Below are 20,372 nucleotides of genomic sequence, written 5' to 3' on the forward strand. Positions count from 1 at the left end.
CTCAAAATGCTTACAAGAACACCAACATCACTGAAAATGTCCGATACAATGTTCTTGGGCACCCGGCTGTGCTGCTGTTAATGCAAATCAATGAAAATGGTTTAGAAGATAGACTGGAGATGCAACAGGGTGGATTTACTAATGGCAAATACTGTTACTTTGTAAATATTACCCAATCAGGTGCAGAGAAAATTAAAAAAATAAATAAAATTTTGCTTGCACATGATTGGATAATAGAAATCCGCAGAGCTTTACCACATTTACTAAATTCTGGGGAAAACGAGTGCAACTGCACTTGAGTGCTGAGTCTATTTGCCTTTTAGTAAATCCACCCCAACATGCTATATGAAATTTCTAGAGATCATCTCCATTAGAGCCCCTTTATAAATCAGTGCTTCCATATTTGTGCTCCTTACAGTCATTTAAAAAAAATCTTGTGCAAGCTTTCTATTTCTCAGTATAATAAGATATAATCTAATGCAGAGGTAGGAGATCTACCTGAACAAAACATGAAAGATCAAAGGTAACCGGGGTTCAGTGCCTTTTTTTCTTTCTTTTTTTTTTTTAAAGAAATTAACTAGCAGGGCCTAATTAAATAGTAAGGAAACTGTAGAAAAAAATACCAAAACAAATGTCACTGTAAAAATACAAACTTAGCCTACCTTAAAAGTGGCGGTGTCAGTTGTTTTTTACTTTTTACAAATTTGTTTAGGAGCCTTGTTTGAAAGGGGTGCACACAGGGGGGCTGGGCAGCAGAAAAAAAGGATAGGAGGGTTATTGGGGGCGGCATGTCCTAGAACAGACCTCCTAGATCTTCCTCCTGCAGTAGCTGTACGTTGGTGTCGAGGAGGAGATGCTGGCTTTCAGCTGATGCAGGAGGAAAATAAGACGGGATCGTTGGAAGACAGGTATTTTAACCACTTCCTTACTGGGCACTTTTACCCCCTTACTGCCCAGGCCAATTTTCAGCATTCAGCGCTGTTGCACTTTGAGTAACAATTGTGCGGTCATGTAACACTGTACTCAAACAAAATTTTCACCATTTTTTTTTTTTAGACCTATAGGTGCGGTTTACTTACCACTTGTTTTTTTTTATTTTTTGCTAAACAAATGAAAATAGACTGTAAAAGGGGAAAAAAAAAAAGTTTCTTGTTTTCTGTTATAAAATTTTGTAAATAAGTAGTTTTTTTTTTTTTTTTTTTTTTTTCCTCCTTTACTGATGTGCACTGAAGAGGCTGTATTGATGGTCAGTACCCTGATTATCGATGTAGTTGTTCCCTCTCCGAGGATTGCTGCGCTGTCAGTGTAAGGAGAGAACTGCGGATAATCAGCATTTCCTGTTTACACGTGATCAGCTGTGATTGGACACTGCTGATCACATGGTAAAGAGCCTACATCATCTGCTGTTTACCATGATCGGTGATCCGCTGTCTCAGAGGCATACAGAGCACCACCAATCGCCAGGGGTGCATGTATGGCAAGAATAGGAGGATGTCCTAAAACGTCCTCCCAGAACAATAGCGGGCCTGGCCGTCATAGTACTATAGGCTATGCACAAAGCAGTTAAAAATCTGAATTTCCAGCAAGTGGTTGGGGATTTGGATTTTACCAACCCCCCCTCACATTGCTTCCCCCCCTTCCCTCCCATAGCAGTGTCCCAAGCAGTATCCTATCTATGTACAGTGGAAGGCAGCATAGTTCCGGATGGAGGGCGGGAGCTGCCAGAGTGACTTTTCATATTAAGCTGGTGATTGGTTGCTAGGACTGCTTTGGCAAACCAATCACCTATGGGTTAACTTGAAAAGTTCTTTTTGTCAGCTTCCCCTCCATCCTGAGCTTGGCTGCCTCCTGCTCTTCTCTGTGCACTGAGGATGACAGCGGTGGAGGAAGCTGGGGGAAGGAGGATCAGCATCTAAAAGGCATGGGTCAGCGACACAGGGACCTGTTTGGGGTCTACCTGTCACCTGCCCACAGTCGACAGGAAAACTGATCGATGAGTTACCGACACCGATCTAATGCATACAGTCATCGTATATCAGATTATCTCAAAAGCATTCATTCTTGCTGAATAACATACACATTCAGAACAATGGTGCCATATATTAACAAGGAACTGCTAAAGATTTTTTTTTTTTTCAAATGTGTAAATATATCCCAACCACGGCACCACCTGCCTGGAGTTTGCATGTTCTCCCTGTGCCTGCGTGGGTTTCCTCCGGGTACTCCGGTTCCCTCCCACACTCCAAAGACACGCTGGTAGGTTAATTGGCTCCTGTCTAAACTGTCCCTAGTATGTGTATGTATGAATGTAAGTTAGGGACCTTAGATTGTACACCCCTTGAGGGTTAGGGACTGATGTGAATGTACAATATATATGTAAAGCGCTGTGTAAATTGATGGCGCTATATCAGTACCTGAAATAAATAAATATATAACTGTTTATAGGGCAATGAACATCTCCCATTTTCTCCATGACATTAATGCCCCTGCCTCTTCACCTTGTCTAATCAGAGAGTTCTTTTTATCATATTTATATTAAAACTTAATGCACTAGACCTGTGTGTCCTCCGTCCTCCTTTTTTTTTTTCCCTCCTCTGGTGGCCATGAACATCCCCAGTCCTGGAGGGCAGCACGGTTTCAAAAGAATATCCACGTGTAGTGGAACGGTACTTATACCCTATTGGGCTATCATTATTATGTGCAGGAGATAATTGTTGTCTTTGGCTAATCAGAGATCACTCGGCATTCATTGAATAGTGCCCATACCAAGCAGCTGACTGTGTTCAGAATGCAGCAGCACAGCCGCTCGGCCTGGGATTCAGAAGCTAGTGGAGATTGCTGAAGTAGCATATTTGGGGGGGGGGGGAATTAAATAACTTCCCATACTTTTTGCAGAAAAAAAGTATGCATTTGTTATGTTCTCCATGGAGCCTGCAACGCATTGCCATGCCACCATCACCAGCGGCTAGTGGGTGCAATGTTGGGCTCCTGTAGACAAGTTCTACAGCTTTCTTGTCCATACCACAACAAACAAGTCACATATTCTGATTGATATATATATATATATATATATATATATATATATATATATATATATATCAAAAAAAATTAAAGGAACACTTTTTAATCAGAGTATAGCATCAAGTCAATGAAACTCCTGGGATATTGATCTGGTCAGTTAAGTAGCAGAGGGGGTTGTTAATTTCATGAACACCAAAGCAGCTGAAATTGATTAACAGGCGCACCACTAGATGGGCAACAATGAGAAGACCCCCAAAACAGGAATGGTTTTACAGGTGGAGGCCACTACATTTTTTTTCCCCAACTCATCTTTTCTGACTGGTTTTCACTAGTTTTGCATTTGGCTTGGGTCAGTGTCACTAACTGGTTGCATGAGGTGATACCTCGACACTACAGAGGTTGCACAGGCAGTCCAACTCCTCCAGGATGGCACATCAATACGTGCCATTGCCAGAAGGTTTGCTGTGTCAGCACAGTCTCAAAAGCATTGGGGGAAATTCCAGGAGACAGGCAGTTACTCTAGGAGAGCTGGACAGGGGTGCAGAAGGTCCTTAACCCATCAGCAGGAACGGTATCTGTTCCTTTGCGCAAGGAGGAACAGGATGAGCACTGCCAGAGCCCTACAAAATGACCTCCAGCAGGCCACTGGTGTGAATGTCTCTGACCAAACAATCAGAAACAGACTTCTTGAGGGCCCAATGTCCTCTAGTGGGCCCTGTGCTCACTGCCCAGCACCATAGAGCTTGATTGGTATTTGCCATTAAACACTAGAATTGGCAGGTCCACCACTGGCACCCTGTGCTTTTCGCAGATGAGAGCAGGTTCACCCTGAGCACGTGACAGACGTGAAAGGGTCTGGAGAAGCCGTGGAGAACGTTCTGCTGCCTGTAACATCATTAAGCATGACCGTTTGGTGGTGGGTCAGTGCTGGTCTGGGGAGGCATATCCATGGAGGGACGCACAAACCACTACAGGCTAGACAATGACACCCTGACTGCCATTAGGTATTGGGATGAAATCCTTGGACCCATTGTCAAGACCCTACACTGGTACAGTGGGTCCTGGGTTGCTCCTGGTGCACGACAATGCCCAGCCTCATGTGGCGAAAGTATGCAGGCAGTTCCTGGAGGATGAAGGAATTGATACCATTAAATGGCCCCCATCCAATAGAACACCTCTGGGATATCATGTTTTGGTTCATCTAACACCAACAGGTTGTACCTCAGACTATCCAGGAGCTCAGTGATGCCCTGGTCCAGATCTGGGAGGAAATACCCCAGGACACCATCCGTTGTCTCATTAGGAACATGCCCTGATGTCAGGCATACATACAAACACATGAGGGCCATACAAACTACTGAGGACCATTCTGAGTTGCTGCAATGAAATTTCAGCAAAATGGATTAGCCTGCTGCATGATTTTTTCACTTTGATTTTCCGGGTGTCTTTGAGTTAAATGAAAATTATCAACCTACAGAGAACTGAATTCAAATGATGGGGCATCCTTATGTTCCTAACACATTACCCAGTCCATATCAGTATAGATATCCAGCATGAGATTTTTTCCCCAGTGAGATCTGACTTTTTTTGGTGGTGGGTCCTGGTAATGACACGAAATATACAGTTAATTATTAAAAATATATATTTTACTTTTTTTTTCCCTGTTATCCTTTGATCATAAAAAACAGGAGATATTCATTAACATTTCCAATTTAAAATGAATAAATACAAAGGTATAGTTCAACTGCATAAAATTACACTAAGTTGTTGCACTGAAATGGCAAAGTTGCAAAACTGTTCAAGCATTAAGGTTTGTTTTTACCTTTCATCATGAAGGCGTTAAAGCAGCTTTTCTCAACTGGTTTTCAGTTGTGGCATCCTTTAAAAGGATGCAAAATCTTGAGGTACCACCCCAGTCTAAATGTAAAAGTTAGTTATCAATTCACATTCAGATATGTACTTACACACAGCCCAGATTTGCCAGGACAATCCCACTTTTACCTTTGTTATCCTGCACTAAGTGAGTCCCAAGAAGACAACATGAGGTGTAAAGCCACATAGATGGTTTGAATCTCGGCTGGTTCAGCAGGGACCAGCCGAGATTTGAACCATATATGGGCTGAATGTGCCCAAGATGATCGATCAACTTTGGTATAATCAGCCTGCCCGATTTTATATTCAATTACTGCTGATGGCTATTATAGCATATAGCAATAATCACTGGGTTCTCTTAGCAGGGACAGCTCCCTGTGTTGATGGGGGAACCCGTGGTTGCAGGAAAGAAAATCACTCCATCTATGTCTGGCTTAAGGTATCCCTAGTGTGTGGTACTCAAGGCACTTGACCCTGATCTCTGCCCCCAGGTCATGACACTGGGGGGGGGGGGGGGGGAGTGTTCCCCAGGTCCACACTTTCAGTTTTGCACTGTTAGCTCTACTGTCCCAGTTGCTCTTCAGAACTCAGATTTGGTGGCCTTAGCACTCAAAAATGGCAGACGCCTCTCAGGACAGACAGCTGCGGGACCTCCATGCTCTTCGCAGACACTGCTGTGTCTCTCATGCTGTCTAGTGCATGGCTTCATAGAGCCTTAGGCTCCATGCACACGGGGCGTTTTAATAATGCTGGCAATGTTAGCTGTGTAAAGTCATGTTAAAAACGTGAGTTTTTCAGCATTTTTGCATTAGTGTTTAGCTGCGTTTTTACGTGTTTGCGGTTTTTAACATTTTTTTTTATTATTATACAGGATTTATATAGCGCCAACAGTTTGCTCAGCGCTTTACAATATAACAGGAGACAATACAGTTCAATACAAGAGGGTTAGGAGCAGGGGCGGACTGACAACTCATGGGGCCCCCGGGCAATAGGGGATCATGGGGCCCCTGTGTCCTTGCCCAAACTCAAAAAAGCCTATGAAAAAGGTACCAGGGGCATCTCATGGGGCCCCCTGCTGACCCCGGCCCCTCGGGCAGTGCCCGAGTTTCCAAATGGTCAGTCCGCCCCTGGTTAGGAGGGCCCTGCTCCTTGGAGCTTACAATCTTAAATTTAAAAAAAGTCCAAAAACATTGGTTTGCTGCTATTTACTGCGTTTTTCAGTGTTAGAGCATTTTTACAGCAAAAAACTCCTCTAGAAATCCACTAGTTCTGGGTTTTTTTTTACCAGCCAAAATATGCTGATTACAGTCTATGTCTGCATGTACATGGACATAGGATAACATGCTGGGGGGTTTACCAGCTGTAGAAAAAAACATCAAAAGCCAAAAACAGCCGCTGTAATAACGTCCCGTGTGCATGAGGACTTACCCAGCAACAAACAGGAAGACCCCAACCGCAACATCAGAGAAGCTCCCCAGCAGCTTAAAGCACAGGACTGCATGAGCAAGGTATTCAGTCTCCCTTTGAGCACCACTGCCCCTCTGTCCTTCCACAGTTGCCAACGTTTTAAACATTTTCCAGTTTCACTTTTTTGCTGTGCATCCAGCTAGTCATTGTGGGCAGAGAATTACTTAAATTAGGGGCGGGGTGTTCTATGACCTGGGTGTGGTTCTACAAAACAAATATCAGAAACCTGGGAAAACAAATTTTGTTATCTGTGGTCAAGGAAGGAAACATTTCCCCAGTGTTAGTGATTAGTGCTGCTGTTGGCAGTTATAGAAAATAAAAAATGTCTGGTTATCAGGGAATAAAAACAATTGGTGTTCATTGGTGGGGGGACGTGGACTGTGACCCATTGGTGCTTATATAGGGAAAAAGGAGAAAAACTGGTGTTCGGGTGGGAGCAGTGAAAATCAGTGTGGCTCAGTGGGAGGGGGGGGTAGGGGAGTAGGTGGAAAGTGGTGCTTAGGGTAGGGGGCAGGGTAACAGTGGGGTGGAGAGAGGGGCAGGGTAACAGTGGGGTGGAGAGAGGGGCAGTGGTACTCAGTGGGGGAACAGAAGAGTTTGTGGGGGGCATTGATTTGGACAGGGGTCTAGTGGTGCTTAGTGGAGAAATTTGCGTGATGGGGGTAGTGTGTAGAGGACTTGAAGAAGTGGCAAGGGCAGGGCAGCAATATGGTGAAGTGTGGAGGACAGGGGGATGTGGGGTCAAGTGTGGAGGATAGGGAGGCAGTGGATTGAAGGGGGGGGCCTGAGTTTAGTATGGAAGATGGGGGGGCAGTGGTGCTTAGTGGAGGAATTGGTTCTACTGGGCAGTGGGGTGGATAGAGTCGCAGGGGTGCTCGGTGGGGGAGTAGGATGAAGTGTGGGGGACAGGGGGGCAGTGCAAGGACAGGTGGAGGCAATGGGCAGAAGTTAATAATAGAGGGAAGGAAAGGTGGAAGGGCAGGAATAAATAAGAGGCTGGAAAGAAGGAAGGAAGGGCTGTAGGCAAGGAAGGAAAAGCAGGGGTAAAATATAGAGGGAAGGAAGGGTAGGAGGGAAGAAAGGGCTGGGGGCAAGGTAGGAAGTGCATTTCACACTTGTGACCCTTACACTCTGTGCGTTACACATTACTGAACCCTACACACTGCACATTTCACACTCCTGACCCCTGCACATTAAAGGAAAAGTACAGTCAAAGCTATGTGATCGCTGAGTTCTCATACTTAGCGGGGAACAGATGCAGCATCAGACTGATGCTGCATCCACCTAGGTAAATATGATTGGGAGAAAAAAAAAAGCCATACTTCTCTTTTATATTCCACTAACCCCTGTTGTCTGTGTGTTACATACTCCTGACCCCTCTGATGAAGTCTCCTGACTTCATCAGAAGAATATCTCATCATATTCTACAAAGCTTTACAGAGTTTACACTGCAATTCAAATAAGTTCTAAAGGACCATACAACTTAATGCCCCCTACAGCAGTCATCAACCCATTTCAGGGCCATTTCCTAGATGCAGAAGCCCAACAAACCAGCAGCAATTTTTTTCAATATGTTAATCTAGTACTCAGCACTGCAGGGCAACAGCTAAACAAAAATTCTGCCTGCTCCATGGGGGAAATAAAATGATACTTATTTGGCCAGTGACTTTCAGTGGCATTCAAATTACATCAATCATTACATCGAACTTGCTTGCAGTCTCATTCATTGACAGGTATACTATATCGGTACTATATCTACAGAACAGTGAATGGTGTATGGCCAGGTCTGGTATGCACTGAACATATAGATATTTTGCTGGCTGAAGAAAGTCTGATGACGCAGGGAGAATTCACGAAGGAAAGGATGTCCTCATGCTGACTGGGGATCACATGCATTATGCGATTACACTATATCTGAAAGACGCTAAAGGGAAAATTAAAGACAAATAACGAGATGTAAAAATTAAAAAAAAAATAGTATATACATTAATGAATAGTGTTACACAATAATACAGAACACACTAACAGGGCTTGTAACCCTTCCCTGCTCTAGCAACAACAAAAAATATTTCAGTATGGTTTAACCCTTTTGTTGCTACCACAGTAACCATTTGCTGATCTCCCCTGGGTAGTATGAACCTGAAAACGCTCAGCTCTCAGAACCTTTGGGTTCAGAGCTGTCAAACCCTGGCCACTCTGGATCAGGAAGTAGCTAAGTATGCTCAGTTTGTGCTTGATCAGCTTCAACAGCATGCAGGAGTGACATCATGGGTCTAATAGAACCCTTATGTCTTATTAAGGAGAACCTGTTACCTTAACACTTGTTAATCCCCTTGTGATAATACAATTTTGTTAATAAAAAATAACATACAAAAAATGAATGAAGAAAAACTCACATTTTTTTAAAAGTCCCCTGTCCCATCAAATACACACATTTGAATACAAACTCATGTGTCGGGTACATATTCATACGAAATTGACAATTATACTACACATATTAGGTATTGTCGCACACACCAGTGTATACGTTATACTTCTTGTTCAAACTTTTTATTGGGTTTTAAAGCTACATGGCATACAACAATATACAAAGTACATTCACAGTAGAAAAAAGTTAAGGCATGAGGCCTAGCGGCCAACTGTACAATCCCAACTGTTGTAAACATAGGGGAAACCACAAGTTAAAAGGAGCAGGGTATTGCTAGATGGAAACAAATGAGTGGTACTCCTAGGACACATGAATGGGTTCCTTGGATGGTGAAGAAAAAACAATTGGGATAGTGTGAATGGACAGAATTGAAGAAAAAGTGCAAGAAAAGGGGAAAAAGAGAGAGAAAAGATAAAAAAAAAAGGGGGAAGAAGAAAAATAAAATAAAAAAGGAGGGGGCAGACAGAGCGTGTGACTACCAAAATAGAGAGGGGGGCTTGGTACCGGACCAAGGCTCAGGACAACCATCAAAAGGGAGAGATTATTAAGGGAGGAGCAATGATTTGTCAAAGCTCGGGGGGAGGAAGTGTTCCACCCAGGGATGTATACGTTATACTTGTAGGGTCGTCATTTATAATCTAAACTGATGAACTATAAAGGTTTTTAAAGCATGGACAATTTTGGGTACCATAGGTTTTTTAATATATTACGGGAGCATGTAGTAATAAAGATTGACCTGTCTGATATCTATTTTCTCGATACAACCTCATCTTTTCAAACAATTGGGGATTATATTGTGTGCGCACTAAAATTAATTTGAGTGTATTTTGTTACAAAATATAGATGTGATTAACGGTAGTGTGAAATACAAGAAATTGCATTCACCACCATTTTATTCTACGGGCTCTGCTTTCAGGAAATAGATCATATTTTGAGGCTTTAGGTGCGTTTTCCTGTAAAAAATATGCATTTCGGTATTTGTGCGCAAAAAGAAAAAAATGGCTCCGACAGTAAAAGCGTTAGAGATCTAAAGTGGGGGAATGATTAACTGACAGAATAAAAGGTATACATGAACGTGTTGTTACCTTCAATATTTTCCAGCAGTAGGCACAACGGTGTTGTATATGGATTTGTCTTTGTGTGTTAGTTCCTATTTGTGGAAAGAAAATAAGTCAGATTGGCTGAAATATAATTATAGAACTGGTACTTCTTGTATAAGTAAAATAAAAAAATATTCTTCTTCATATGGAAGTTGTTACCGTTAGATTTCCCAGTACAGCACCCTGTTAACCATTCGATATAGCCAGGACACCTACAATTATTTTCGATGCACTGCGATAGAAGCCATAAACCTATTTCAGTGCAAATTCGCAGCAATAGCAATAAAAATGTGTATAATGTTATTTACCTCATAGTGAGATTCCTGATTTGCTTTCCCCTGCATATAAAAAAAAAAAAACACATATATTACATCATATTGAAAAAAAAACAAAACATGTTACCCATAATAAAATTGTAATTAATATTAGAGATTACTACTTTAGATTGTAATATATATATATATATATATATATATATATATATTTATGTAAAGCACTGTGTAAATTGATGGCGATATACAAGTACCTGAAATAAATAAATAAATTAGTGATCCAACAAGCTATGTTGGAGATCAGACACAGTTTTTTTATGGCAATCCTCTGATACATTATGAGTTGTTTTTTTGTTTTTTTAGAACAGATAGGGCTTTATTTTTAAAATATTTGTAGAAATGTCAGAAGCATTCGTGCATACTGAATGAAATGTCATCATAATATTTGTAGGAGATTAACGCCAATCTCTTTAGCCCCATCTAGTGTCCAGTGCTGGGTAGTTTTCTACAACACCTGAATGAGAAAACTATACCACTGTTGGACACTAGATGGTGCTGACGATATGGGCATTATTCACTTACAAAAATTATGGGACATGTCATTCAATCAGCACAAATGTTTCTGACAGTTGTGCAACCAATGTTTTATAAATAGACCCCCAAGTGGCTGGTAGCAAACATACAGGCCCCCTGCTTTGGTGATATCATTTTGCCATTTATCACTAGCCATGGCGTTTTAGAATGGGTCCAAAAATGTCCCCTTTTCAAACGTAAGCCTGATGCTAATGAATGTTGGTTTCTTCTGCACCCCTACTTAGTGCATTTATGTAGCTACTATCTGCCGTGATAGATAGCTAAAGGAGTCCTTTGTGCTGTATATGGTCTGTAGGGATTAGCTTTGGATTAGAAAAGAACTAGAATTCGGTCTAAATTTTGTAGATTCAGCAAATGGTCAAGCTAGATTTGGTGTTCGCCTGCCTGCCGAGGTGAACCTCCAGACGCAGCAGGAAGTAATACGTTTGGTAGAGGTTTTACCAGCACTACCAAATTACTAAACACTAGTGATGGGCTGAACACCCCCCTGTTCTGTTCGCGGTCAAACATTCGAACCTACAGAAGGTTCGACCACAAACTTCGTACAGGGACAATTTACTGAGCGGTATCTTAACGCATCTTCGTATGTGGTAAGATACCGCTGAGTTACTAAAATCCAGCATGAGTTATATTATTAGGTCATGCGGTATTCTAGTAGTGAAACATTCATTCATGTTTCAGCTGTCAGTGGGGTTCCCTGCTGACAGCTCAATGTCAAAAGAATTGTTGGGGGGTCTGCAGGTGGGGGATTTATCTGGATCTGGAAGCCCCCAAATCCTGCCCCCCCCAGGTGAATGAGTATGCAGTACATGGTACCGCTACCCATTCACAAAAAGAAAAAAAAAAACCCCACTGTGGGGGGTCCCCCCCCCAAATCCATACCAGACCCTCATCCAAGCATGCACCCTGGCAAGGGAGCGCTCCCCTCCTCCTGAACCATACCAAGCCACATGCCCTCAACATGGAGAGGGTGCTTTGGGGCAGTGGGGCTCCCCTCCCCAAAGCACCTTGTCCCCATGTTGATGGGAAAAGGGCCTCTTCCTCACAAATCTGGCCGGTGGTTGTGGGGGGTTTGCGGGCGGGGGACTTATCTGGATCTGGAAGCCCCCAAACCCTGCCCTCTCTATGTAAATGAGTATGCAGTACATAGTACCGCTACCCATTCACAAAAAAAAAAAGTGTGGAGACCCCCCCCCCAAATCCATACCAGACCCTTATCCGAGCATGCAACCTGGCAGGGGAGCGCCCCCCTCCTGAACCATACCAAGCCACATGCCCTCAACATGGAGAGGGTGCTTTGGGGCAGGAGGGCTCCCCCCTCCCAAAGCACCTTGTCCCCATGTTGATGGGGAACATGGCCTCTTCCCCACAAATATGGCCGGTGGTTGTAGGGGGTCTGTGGGCAGGGGATTTATCTGGATCTGGAAGCCCCCAAATCCTGCCCCCCCCATGTGAATGAGTATGCAGTACATGGTGCCGCTACCCATTCTTAAAAAAGACGTGTAGTAAAAAATTACAGAAGACAGGATCACCCCACCCCCTTGTGATGTAATAAGGCTCGGTTCACACTGACCCCATTGTCCTGCAAGTTCCAGTGTGACTTTCTTGTGACTTTCACACAAGTTGAAGAGTGTAGGACACTCAATTTGCATGAAAGTTGCATCAAAGTAGCACAGAAAACTTGTTAAAAAGTCACATTGATCGAAACAGCCAAAATTGAAATAAATGAGTTTTCAATTGTCATGCAGCTCTATGTATGACAAGTCGCCTACAAAGTCCCAGCAGGGGAACTGAGGCCAATATTGCTCTGTGACTGGATGAAAAACAAAAATATTGAGCAAGCTTCCCTTTTTTCTACGCTGAGTCACCTTTTATTGAAAAACTTCCCCAGTGTGAAATGCTATGAAAAGCTTCTGTGAATCTTCTACATACAGAGTGAATGAATCTCTTTGAGTCTTCTGGTGGATTTATTATTGGAACCGGAACATGAGATTCTAGGGATTTCCATTGATCAATCCTCTTGTTTGTTTTTGCAAAACTGACATGTTGGGAGATTTTGTAAAACTAAAGTTGAACTCCAGACAAGCAGCTAAATACAGAGATGAAAAACATATAAAGGAGCTGCAGTAGTCCTTTCACATGGGGCATTTTAATCCATGCCCGGTGTAGGACCCTGTGCCCAATTGGGACTACTGGCACAGGGATACATGCAACACCTGTGCATCCCCATGTCGGTAAAATACGGCTCCGGAACATTTTTTGGGCGCCCTGAATTTTCAGGTGCTATTGAAATGAATGGCACCTGAACACACGATCGCGCATTTTCACACTTTTGCTGCACGTTTTCAAATCGCAGGCAGAATCGCAGCGATTCCACCCACGATTTTAAAAACCCTAGTGTGAATGGAGCCTAAGGGTTATATTTTTTGTAATGACAAATCAAAAAGTGAATAGAAAATAAACAAAGTGGCAGTTTGGTGGAATTTGATTACACAAATAAATAATAACAGTAATAATAATAATTCTGTTACCTGAGTTCCTGGCAAAGTCCTTTCATAGATGTGTTGTTCAGGAACATTCATATATACTGGATTTTTGGTAGTTTCTAAAAAGAAGATACAATGTAAGGTGGTGTAAAAAAATTATAAATAAAATGAATATATTATATAATAAAAATGAATAAAAAAATCAATCATAATTTTCTGGGTTTGTATGTCCATGGCTGATCTTCATTGAATTAAAGTCATAACAATAAAAAAGGCAAATTATTAATTTTATTATTATTATACAGGATTTATATAGCGCCAACAGTTTGCTCAGCGCAAATGTTGTTTATCCAACAAATACTAAAATCCTTCACTGGAATACCTGACCAATTATTTTGTCCGCATTCAAGAGTTTTATATATAATTATTTTGTCAGTGATCTACATAATGTAATCTATTTGTTCCATACAGATAATGCAATTGTTTTTTTGTTTAAAAGATTGCCGTTATCTATTTTAACATGTCAGATAAAGCTGAGAACACATTTTAAGAGACATTCAGGCAAAACTTAAAGAATATATTACCCCAACATTTCCTATTACTGCCATGTGCCTGCTGTTCAGTGTACTTGTATGAAAAAGGTCTCCTGTTCTCTTTGTATTGCTTCCTTTGTGTGACATACCCTAGGGTAGGGTACTCCATACACTAACTTATTATTTTTGCTAGATTCCCTCTTTGTGCTTCCTGAAGGCCCAAAGAAGGATCACTCAGCTTATAAATCTTCAATTTTTCATGAATCTGACAATGTTTTCCTCAGGATTATGCTTTAAGGGTAAGATTCCACCTTTCTGGTAAAAGCCAAGTCTGCTAGGAGTGTTCCTGGGATATTCATCATCAGCCTTCAGTAGATCAAGTTTGTAAAACTTCTGTCTGGGCTTCAGTTCTTATCATTACTAAGTTTTATCAAGTGGATGTTTCCACCTTTGAGGGCACTTCTTTCGGTCAGTATATTTTGCAGGTGGCTGTGGGAGATTCTTACATTTTTGGGGTTGGTGTTTGGTAGTTAGTTCCTGTGTACTCTCCCATAACTCCCTATTGTTATGAATTTGAAGGTGCTCTGTGTCTTGGGATGTATTAAAAAGAAAATTGCATTTTTGGGTACCTGTAAAATCGTTTTCTATGAATACATCATGGGACACAGAGATCCTTCAACCCTTACAGGTGTTTCATAGCTTGCTACAAAAACTCAAGCCGGTCCTAACGAGGAGTGGTTATCTAGGAGGGGACTTCCTGTCTTTACTTCTTTACTTCCAGTGTCCAATGACCTGAAAATGCCAGCATAACCCCTATCGTTAAGAATTTTAATATACTCTGTGTCCCATGATGTACTCAAAGAAAAGGATTTTACAGGTAACCAACAATACAACTTTCACCACATTCACTAAATTAAGTGAAAATTCGATTGCAAAGTGAATATTCACATTGCTAATTGAATAAGATAAGCTCTTTAATGAGTAAACCCCATATTTTATTGGCTAAGCTTAATTTGAGGCATTATTTGTGGCATAGGTACTAGGGTGTCCTGCAAACAGAAAATAATTTGCACTATGAGCAATAGAAGAAACAAATTTAAGCCTTACAATTTTTGAAATTATTATTTGTTCTAAGGCATGGCAATAGGGCATGGCAAAAGACATTTGTACAATTTGCAACATCCTGTGAAACACTGTTTTTGCATGAAAATGCTATCTTTTCAGTTTGCCAAACTTTGAGGAATATTCACTTTAAAATGCAACCTTGCCCAGAAGCCTTCAGTCTTCCAACACAAGCATACCACCAGCTTGTAGCACTACATAGATTTTACCCAGACTATGAGCTGTAATCACACATTTAATCTTCAGAGGACTTATGTCTCACTCTTTGCGAATGGACATATTGGTCAACCAAAGAGGCCTGCTTGTTATGTTACACATATCATGTTATACTATTTTATAATTGTAGCACGCTCTAGTGTGCTACAAGAACAGTGTAGGCAAATTTTTGGTGTATGACTCATGGTAACAGTGTGAGTCCATAATTAGGTTACTGTAGGCAGGCTGGATGGCTTAATAGGTTGGTACTCTATTGCCTCCACCTGGCTCTGGAGGACCACAGAATCTTCCAGAAGCCAGTGGGCAGAAGGGGTAGAGACCTAATCTGCATGTTTATGGGAGTATAACCAATCCCAGGATTGGAAGCCCTGGTAGAGTGGTTAGACCAACCAATAAATATGGGATAGTCAGGCTGGCACGGGAGTCGGGTGGAAGATGGAGTGTTGAGGAGATTCTCGGTGGCCTGGGAAGGGTTCTCTAGGTCAATGGGGGCTGGGCTCGGGCTGGCTCAGGAGGGTCCATTCAGAAGTATGGCATTAACAGGATCAAGGTTAGGGAGCAAGGAGGACAAAGTGAGTACATCAGCACGCCCTGGGATTTAAAAGGGGAGAAACTGCCACATGGAGCAAGCTTTCAATGGACAGCATTGTGCTTAATCCTTTATCCTGGTCCTGGGAAAAAATCAGAACAGCCAGGAGGGCTGGTAGTTTCTGCAGGCTGTGGAGCAAGGAGCAGTACAGGGGAGAGGAGACACCTCTGTATGTAGTTTGCAACAACTTAAGCTAACTTTCAGAGGGCTGAGAGTCCCTCGCCTGTAAGGGGCAGTTGCTACTGATCCGTAAAGACTGATGGCTTTCAAGGAAAAAAAACAGTCCAGGATCTGTTTCTATAAATGGGAAGGACATTGTCTCCATGCATTGATTCAATCAAGTTGGGCATCTCATAATCCCTATTACCTTATCCAAGTTATATCCCCTAATAAAATAACATAAACAAGCTCATGGACTGTTCACTGACTGTGGATGCAAGTGTGAAAAATGTGTGTTGCTTGGCTGTGCGGAGCTTAGGGGGACCTAGAAACACAGTGGCCCTCATGAGGGTAGTATATACGTTTTGTGCTTTTCTACATTTGAGCCTTGTCTGACACCAAAGCTAGGCATAGTGAGCATTTTGCAAGGTCTCCCAACCAGCAGATCAGAATCTCACAAGACATCTTGGCGCTGGTGATGGGATGCGTCAAAGATTTTGGCATCCAGAGAATTAAATGATAGTGACTGCTAGGCGTGTGGAGCATTTCTTAGAATAGGATGTAATGCTTTTGAAATGCTTTACATCTCCATAGGAATTTAGAGAAGTTTATAGAGGTCCACAAAGTTCATGTGAGGACTATGAATAAACTATATATATTACAAACATACTGTTTATGTAAAGAAAATTATCTACTTTACCTGGCTGGTTTTCAGGTTCACTTACTCTGTAGAAGAAAGGATTTATATTTAGTTTAGACATACTGCTAGTTCCCAACTCTGGTTCATAAATGATTAAAGGTTATTTATTTGGAAAGCTATCATTTGCAAAAACATTTGTTTGCAAGTGATGTGTTCACCCCTACACAGATTATAGGATTTTATGAGATTTTAAATGAAAACTAAAATGGTTTTGGAATATACGGTAGTTATTTTAGGATTTAAAGATTTTTTTTTTTAAATTTAAACATTTTAAACAGTTTTTTTTTTAAACCTCTATTTTACAAATAACCATTTAATACAGGATGCATTCCCAATACTGCTATTACAGAGCACCCTGGATTTTCTACAGAACGAGCAGAGCAAATGCTGTTTTATTCAAATCCCTCTCTATCTAATTAAAAATTCTAATTTTACTGTGCTTGAAAAGAGCAGGAAAGGAGATTAGGAAGAATATAGGATCAATGCTCTGACTCATTCAGTTGGCATTGGGTCTGTTGAGCTCTGTTATAAACAACTGTATTTTTCAACAGAGCAGCTAAGAACAGCAGAGAAAAGTATTAAAAAGAGCCTACAGTTTCATCTGTTGACCAGGAATTTATATATGCAATACTGCATCTTAATCTGACTAAAAAAATAAATAAAAAGGTCTACTTTTTAACCCTGAACATAAAAAATAAAGAGTAAAATACAAAACTGTTTATATCTGCAAAATAAATAGATGCGTAAAGTCAGTAGAGCCATTATTATGAAATAATGGGGGGAACTTTACTAAAATTGATGCGTGCAATATATGGTGCAGCTCTGCAAAGAAACCAATCAGCTCCTAGGTTTTTTAAGTCAACCTTTAGCTCCAATATGGAGAAGTACTGGAAATGCTGGCTGGTACTCTAAAGAAGCCACTGGCTGGTTTCGGTAGGCTTTCAACAATTTTGAAGTAGCACTATTCTGTGTAAATCAGCATTGCTCAAAGTGACTAAAGAGGAAACGTCCTTGAATACACCTAAAGGTCAGACCAGCTTTAGAAACAGGGACGAACTGACAACTCATGGGGCCCCCGGGCAATAGGGGATCATGGGGCCCCTGTGTCCTTGCCCAAACTAAAAAAAGCTTATGAAAAAGGTACCAGGGGCATCTCATGGGGCCCCCTACTGACCCCAGGCCCTCGGGCAGTGGCCAAGTTTCCAAATGGTCAGTCCGCCCCTGTTTAGAAACCAAGGTTTAGTTCTGATCATTAAATGACTTTCATAGGTGGAATTTAGTCAAGTTTTAAAATTAATGGAACATTGGACAATTTCAACTTTACCTACTTCCTTTTTTGATTAAACAAAGGAGAGAGAATTCATTGAAAACCAGTGTCATACACTTTACTGTGCTGGTTTTAAAAATGCAATCAAAGCAAGTTATTTAAAATGCATTTTCGTAGAAACTTACCCCCAACAAAACATTAGTGCAGCAAGAGGCATAATTTAGAAGAGGAAGCCCATTCAAAACTTTTTTGCTTTAGAGGTAGGCAATGGTTAGGACCTCTGCTGTTTTAGTTATTGATTGTGTCTCATTTAGGCTTGCTTATAGATTTGTAATCAGTTTCTGACCCAGTGTCAACCGAACAGCAAATGAGGGGAATGGGTGTCATTGGGGCAGAAACTCTCAGACAACAAATTAAAAAATAAATAAATCTGATGATAACCTCAGAAAACATAAATCTAACAGAGGTTCTAACCTCTCAACATTCTGCCCAACACATCTCAAAACATAAGCAGATTATTAGTCCATCTTAAATCAGTTTAATCAAGTAGATAATCAGATGTTAATTTTTACAGTTTTACTTTTTGCTGTTTTATACACTTTGATAAGATGATCACAAATTCCAGAATTTTAGTTATTTAAAAAAAAGAAGATCTCACATTTTTTGATAAGCATATTTACTTAGAACCATAATAATAAGAATAATTACTATATAAAATTGTAAATGATTATAAACATTGAGTGACAGACTTCAATACCTATGTAACAAATAGGCCTTCTGTTTCTTAATAAAAGGGTAGTCCATATGCTTTTTTTACTTTACAAAATTCTTTGTTCTTAATAAAAAAAAAAAATCACTAAATATAAAGCAAGCTATTAATATAACTTACAGGTAATAGAAAATGTTTCTATGCACAGAAGGTAAATGCAATATGTTCCATTTACTTATTGTTAGCTTTGCATCCATGTACAGCTAGGTCAACCAAAATGAATGAACAATAGTGGGCTGAATTCTTATATCCACCATGGTCTCCCCACTATAGATCACAGCTTGTCCTAACATAGGAGTTTCTCCTTATAGTGATTTTTATGACCTAAGATATATGAAAAACTGAGCAGGAAGGGTAAGTTCCCCTATCAATACATCTCCAGACCAGGGGTGGACTGACAACTCATGGGGCCCCCGGGCAATAGGGGATCATGGGGCCCCTGTGTCCTTGCCCAAACTCAAAAAAGCCTATAAAAAAGGTACCAGGAGCATTTCATGGGGCCCCCTACTGACCCCAGGCCCTCGGGCAGTGCCCGAGTATCCAAATGGTCAGTCCGACCCTGCTCCAGACATATACAAACATTTTTTAATCTGTACATTACTTATACTGGAGCTTTCTATATTCTAGTATACATTTCAGCTCTTTGAGACAGCAGTCCAAAATGCATAGGACTATGTCCACATCTCCACTCTCCACATGACAACTCTCTGTATGGGGAAGGGGGGGGGGGGATGTCAAGTGTTTATTTAGCCCAGACTGGGTTATTACCAGGACTAAATCCCCACATCATGGTGGTAGGCAAAGACGCAAAGTAAAGAGACTCTATTAACCTCCCTGGCGGTATGATTATTTCAGATTTTTGGTGCTGAAAGCGGTACCATTTTTTTGCATGGAAATATGTATTTTTTTTATTGTAGGCTGTAATTTTTAGGAAAAACTCACTGAAATCTGTCCGAACAAGAGTCTAGTAAACATCCCGGGTATGATAAAATTTGAAACACAAAATCATAAATTATAATTTAATAAATAATCATAAAAATAATATAAAAATAATAAAAAATTTAATTCAATAATATAATCAAACCAAAAACACTGAAATGTGAAATAGAGCGCCAAGTTCGCACATTGCTGAGCTCAGTCGCAAAATCGTTTTCAGTTTCTGATGACGAATTTCCCCCACGAATCATTATCACTCAATTCTGTAAGTGGTTCTGATTTACTATCGCTGTTCTCTAGCTGATCTAAACCCGCTTTTGACCTAAAGGGACACTTTTTGGACGCCATGGACATTTCTCAGTTTCCAGGCAGAAAGAATAGACAAAATGCAGGCAGGGCGCAGGACAAAGCACTAGGGACAATATGTATGTGAAATAGGTTGAAACAGCAATGTTTTACTGTGTAAAATGTAAAAAAAAAAAAATGACATTTTTTAAAATTTTTAAATTTCCCGCCGGCGGCGGCGCCCGTACGTCCCGACGTCACAGGGACAGGACACAGAAGCCGGATGCCGGCATCGGCCGGAGGAGATGGCCGGGGACGCTGCAGGGGACACATCGTGGGAGCGCAGGGTAAGGTAAGTGAAGACAACTTGCCGGAGCAGTGCCGCAGGGTAAGCCCGAGTGTAGCTCGGGGTTACCGCTTTTGGTACTGAAATGTTACCCCGAGCTACACTCGGGAATACCGTCAGGGAGGTTAAAGCAGTGTGACCCCACCCTAAAGAGAAACAAGCCTATTTGTACATACCTGACTTACCTTTTGTTATTTCCACCTTGTTTTT

The 20,372-nt window shown here is 41.2% G+C and overlaps 1 long non-coding RNA gene across 1 annotated transcript; it reads right to left on the bottom strand.

The window, feature by feature from the left end:
- Positions 1-4,649: 4,649 nt before the first annotated feature.
- Positions 4,650-20,372, bottom strand: LOC149443897 (uncharacterized). The gene is made up of 6 exons (XR_016306609.1): positions 20,348-20,372; positions 16,560-16,585; positions 13,286-13,359; positions 10,197-10,226; positions 9,874-9,938; positions 4,650-8,284 (listed from the first exon to the last, which is right to left on the bottom strand). It is a non-coding gene; the product is annotated as an uncharacterized LOC149443897 (long non-coding RNA).

Source organism: Staurois parvus, unplaced genomic scaffold (assembly GCF_062004578.1).
Source record: "Staurois parvus isolate SC_StPar_1 unplaced genomic scaffold, SC_StPar_1.0 ptg000827l, whole genome shotgun sequence".
Lineage (NCBI taxonomy): Eukaryota > Metazoa > Chordata > Amphibia > Anura > Ranidae > Staurois > Staurois parvus.